This window comes from Cebus imitator, unplaced genomic scaffold, assembly GCF_001604975.1.
Source record: "Cebus imitator isolate Cc_AM_T3 unplaced genomic scaffold, Cebus_imitator-1.0 Scaffold198, whole genome shotgun sequence".
NCBI classification, from domain to species: domain Eukaryota; kingdom Metazoa; phylum Chordata; class Mammalia; order Primates; family Cebidae; genus Cebus; species Cebus imitator.
This window is the reverse complement of record NW_016107513.1, coordinates 2513217-2518823: the sequence shown is the minus strand read 5'-3', so window position 1 is coordinate 2518823 and position 5607 is coordinate 2513217. Positions and strand designations below refer to the sequence as shown.

Below are 5607 nucleotides of genomic sequence, written 5' to 3'. Positions count from 1 at the left end.
AAAAAAAAAAAAAAAAAAAAAAAAAAAAAGGCTACAGATCGGGCACAGTATATACTGCTCAGGGGATGGGTCCACCAAATTCCCAGAAATCACCACAAAAGAACTTATCCATGTAGCCAAAAACCATGTTTACCCCAAAAACTGTTGAAATAAAAATTTAAAATTTTTGAAAGGCTGAGGTGAGAGGATTGCTTGAGCCTAGGAGTTCAAGATTATAGTGGGCTATAATCACACCACTGTACTCCAGCCTGGGAGACAGAGAAAAACTCTCTTTCTAAACACAAAACAAAAATAAATAATGAGAATAATGCCTTAGGTTCATATAGACAAAGGAAATGGGCCAGTTTATGAAATTGTCTGATTCATTTGACTGCAACAAGAACACCTGGAAAAAAAGCAAGAAATGAAAGAAAAGTGTCCCCTCAACATATAATTGCCTCAGTTTTCATTTTCTGTTTAAAAGAAAGCATGCCTCAGAGAGTGATCTAGTTTCTCATCTTGAACATTCTTCCTCTCTTCTTTTAGCATTCATTTCCCAAATCTACCCTTTCTTTACATTTCCCAGGAGTTTCAAATCCAAGAGACTAGAATTTCAGGATGAGGACCTGTATGCAGAGAATGAGGATTTGACCTGACAGTCCCGCCGGAGAAAACTGAACTCTCAAAGCTCAGGTAAACAGACCAGCTGGTGAACATCGAAGAATGTCTGGCAAGGGTCACCTTCCTTGGAATCACTACCCAGTGTCCCCACTCAGGTCAAGTCCGAGCTACTTCAATTACCCTGTTAAGCCAGAACCTGGATCCTACTTTACGTGAATTAAAGTCCTAGGGACCTGAGAGGGTTATCAGTTCATCTTCCTGCCTCCAAGCACCTCAGGACTCCCTGACAGTTGAGGGGAAGAGCTTTTGTTGTTCATCTCCAACATGCAATTATCTTTTCTTCTCTTCCCCAGCAGTGGGTTGGAGTGGAGGGCCAAGGGGCATGGCACATGAATATAGTTAGGAGATTTTGCTACTTCTCCAAAGAGCTGGAAAGGAAGCTTCAGAAATGAACGGTGCTGCCCCAGCAAGGGCATCGTCAGGCAGAAGGCCCTCTTGTTCAGAATTCCTTCTCATTTGACAGTTGCGCTAGGCTGCATGGACGGGCCAGTTGCGTTCTTCATTTCCTTGTGTATTTTGTGTTATATGACACTCAAGTGAACCCAGGTCAGTTAGATTAAGGATTTTGAATGTTCTGCTAGCCACATATACACAAAGTGGGGCAAGGCCAATTTGCGGTTTGAGCAAGGACATGGTGACTAGATGCTCAACCTCTGAGAGCAAGGCCACTTCTGTTTGCTGGCAGAACTACCGGTACAGCCGGGAAGTATAGTGGAAAAGTTTGGAATGAGAAGAACTGGGTTCAGATAATATCTCATTATTCAAGTGCCAGCTGCTGGAATCGTGATGATAAATAAGACAAACTCCTGCCCTGACGGTTCATGTTTCTAGCTCTCCTATTTATTGATGGCGCAATTTTAAGTTATTCAGCATCTGTGAGCTTTATTTTCCTCATGAAGGTCTGACACTGCTCTAGACGGATGTTGTGAGGACAGAGGGGTAAGGCATGTTAAGTGCCTGGTACATGTAAGTTGGGCCTTCATCTGAATCTGAGACAGTGACACAAACAGATTTGGAGACATCTGTTCCCAGCACATTTTACTGCAGGGGAGTCAAGACTGAGAAATTACTCCAGCTGCCCAGGGAAAGGGATGTATATTTCAAACAAGCCATGAGTGTATGGAGGGGAAGAGAATAAGCTAGGAGGCACAGCAGTAGGCAGGCAGGAACAGCACAGAGGAAGATCTATCCAGTTATGGGTTGAATTGTGTGTCCCCATCCTCAAAGTCATATGTCGAAGTTCCAACTCCTAGCACCTCAGAATGTACGCTTATTTAAAAATAGAGTCGTTGCAAACATAATTAGTTAAGATGTGATCCTGCCAGAGTAGGTTGGGCTCCTAATCCAATAAAACTGATATCCTTATAAAAAAATAAACTTGGATGCAGAGACAGACATGTGCGCAGAGAGAACACCATGTGAAGACGGGAGTGATGCTCCCACAAGCCAAGGAACTACTAGAAGCCAGGAGAGAGGCCTGGAGCAGACCCTTCCCCGCACCCTCAGAGGGAGCCTGGCCCTGTCAATGCCTTGCTCTCAGACTCCCAGCCTCCAGAAGTGTGAGATGATAAATCTATGTTTAAATCACTGAGTTTGCAGCACTTTTTTTTTTCTTGAGACAGTCTCACTCTGTCACCCAGGCTGGGGTGCAGTGGCGCAGTCTCGAATTACTGTAACCTCTGCCTCCTGGATTCAAGAGATCCTCCTGCCTTAACCTCCCAAGTAACTGGGATTACAGGCACCCGCCACCACGCCCGGCTAATTTTCACATTTTCAGTAGAGATGGGGTTTCGCCTTGTTGGCCAGGCTGGTCTCTAACTCATGACCTCAAGTGAACCACCCACCTCAGCCTCCCAAAGTGCTGGGATTATAGGCATGAGCCACTGTGCCCGGCCAAGAAAGCTATTTTATGGTGAAAGAGGGAGTGAAAATGGGCTGATGACCGTGGTCTACTGGCCTTTCCATGTACCATACACACAAGAGCAGCTGACTTAATAATATCGTGGAAAAGCCTGTTGAGACTCAGATAAGGCACAGCTAGGCAACAACATCCCGCAGAGTTGTGGCACAGTCCTCCAGGCTATGATACACTTTGAACTAAAGACCCATATATGATACTAATCTGTAATGGCTAGAGAGAATGAATCCAGAAACTGAGGGATGGAAGTAGAAGTGGCCCCTTTAACTATTACACCCAGTGATACATTTGAAGAATTGTTTCTTTTTGTTCCCGGAACTTTGGACTCTGTTATCTTAGAAGTTCTGGTTTCCCGGGAGATATGTCTGTGAGGGCACACACTCAAGTTCCACTGACCTGGAAGCTCTAATGACTTACCTGGCTGCCTTGAGCACTGCAAGTCAGTTGGCAAAGAAAGGAGTTAAAATATAATAATTTTTTTTATGTTTTCCTTTTTTAAAAAAAATGTATTTATTATACGTTAAGTTCTGGGGCACATGTGCAGATCATGCAGCTTTTTTACATAGGTATACACATGCCATGGTGGTGGTTTGCTGCATCCACTGCCCCGTCATCTGCATTAGGTATTTCTCCTAATACTATGCTTCCCCAGTCCCCCAACCCCCTGCTATTCCTCCCCTAGTGCCCCACAGGCCCCAGTGTGTGATGTTCCCCTCCCTGTGTCTGTGTGTTCTCATTGTTCAACACCCACTTATGAGTGAGAACATGCGGTGTTTGGTTTTCTGTTCTTGTGTCAGTTTGCTGAGAATAATGGTTTCCAGTTTCATCCATGTCTCTGCAAAGGACATGAACTCATCGTTTTTAATGGCTGCATAGTATTCCATGGTGTATATACGCCACATTTTCTTTACCAGTCTATCATTGATGGGCATTTGGGTTGGTTCCAAGTCTTTGCTATTGTGAACAGTGCCACAATAAACATACATGTACATGTGTCTTTATAATAGAATGATTTATAATCCTTTGGGTATATACCCAGTAATGGGATTGCTGGGTCAAATGGTATTTCTATTTCTAGATCCTTGAGGAATCACCACACTGTCTTCCACAATGGTCAAACTAATTTACACTCCCACCAACAGTATAAAAGCATTCCTATTTCTCCATATCCTCTCCAGCATCTGTTGTCTCCTGACTTTTTAATGGTCGCCATTCTAAATGGCGTGAGGTGGTATCTCAATGTGGTTTTGATTCGCACTTCTCTAATGACCAGTGATGATGAACTTTTTTCATGTTTGTTGGCTGCATAAATGTCTTCTTTTGAAAAGTGTCTGTTCCTATCCTTTGCTCACTTTTTGATGGAGTTTATTTTTTTCTTGTAAATTTGTTTAAGTTCTCCTTAGATTCTGGATATTAGCTCATTGTCAGATGGGTACATTGCAAAATTTTTTTCCCATTCTGTTGGTTGCCAGTTTGCTCTAATGATTGATAGTTTCTTTTGCTGTACAGAAGCTCTTAAGTTTAATTAGATCCCATTTGTCTATTTTGGTTTTTGTTGCCATTGCTTTTGGTGTTTTAGTCATGAAGTCCTTGCCTATGCCTATGTCCTGAATGGTATTGCCCCGGTTTTCTTCTAGAGTTTTTATGGTGTTAAGCCTCATGTTTGAATCTTTAATCCATCTAGAGTTAATTTTTGTATAAGGTGTAAAGAAAGTATCCAATTTCAGCTTTCTACATAAAAATATGGAATACTTCACAAATTTGCCTGTCATCCTTGCACAGGGGCCATGCTAATCTCTGTATCATTCCAATTTTAGTATATGTGCTGCTGAAGTGAGCACAAAGTATAATACTTATAATAATTGGCCAGGTGTGGTGGCTCATGAATGAGCCTGTAATTCCAGCACTTTGGGAGGCCAAGATGGGAGACTTGCTTGAGGCCGAGTTCGAGACCTGCCTGGGAAACATAGTGAGACCCTGTTTCTATGGATACATTAAAAAATTAGCTGGACATGATGGTGCACACCCATAGTCCTAGCCATTCAAGAGGCTGAGGCAGGAAGATCACTTGAGCACAGGAGTACAAGGCTTCAGGGAGCCATGATCGTGCCACTGCACTCCAACCCAGGCAACAGAGCAAGACCCTGTCTCCAAAAAAAGTATAAAACCTTCAGCAGCCTGGATTATTCCTCCTGGATTGCAGGAAATCCAGGGGATTCACTGAGATACCTCCTAGTACTTCCACTCCTGAAAAAGCAATTACAACTCAATAAGAGCTGTCTGAGAGCGTCAGATCTCCACCTTCTCCCCTAGGAATGAAGATCACCCAATCAGCAATCAATCTAGATGAGTCAGCTGAAGTGCTGGCTAAGAGTGAGGGATGTCTAGCATGGGTGGTGGAGAAGGGAGATGATGAATATCAATTATAGCTTTAGGACCATAACAGTAGCTTGAATAAATCAAACCACCTCTTCCATTAGGCCTTCCAGAATTGCAACTGACCACAGCTTTAAAGGGAACTTTATAAATAAGTGGGTTTGTATTTCCTCTCTTAGAAAAGAGGTGAAGACTTTTTTTTTAAAAGAATGGCAGCTCCATATTCTAATGTGGGAGCCATCTATAATGGAAAGACATGCCTTCTACTCTGGGGCAGTGATTTATTTTTACCAGAATCAATATGTATGGCATATATGGGTTTGCTTTAATTGTCTACAAGGCTTCGACCAGCACCACCATCTAAAGCTTACAGAAGGTCCTATCCTTTGGCATGTTCCCCCACACAACTTTTCTGATTGGCGAATGGGTAGGCTGTATTGGATATATCTTCTGATGTCTTCTCAGATTTCCTTGGCCTTGACTGCTGTTGTAGCCAACCAGCTCCACCCAGTCCCACTGACCAGGCCTTTCTCTCTGGCTGCTGTTGTATAACCAGAGTGACTAGCTGGTGGATGTACTTTCTGGCTCCTCCTGCCACTTCCACACTTGCATAAACTACTGTGTAACAGGATATGAAATCCAGCTTCTGAATG

At 43.1% G+C, this 5607-nt stretch overlaps 1 non-coding gene across 1 annotated transcript; it reads right to left on the bottom strand.

Moving 5' to 3' along the window:
• Nucleotides 1–4315: 4315 nt before the first annotated feature.
• Nucleotides 4316–4419, bottom strand: LOC119473971. Its single transcript, XR_005203251.1, has one exon. It is a non-coding gene; the product is annotated as a U6 spliceosomal RNA (small nuclear RNA).
• Nucleotides 4420–5607: the final 1188 nt, after the last annotated feature.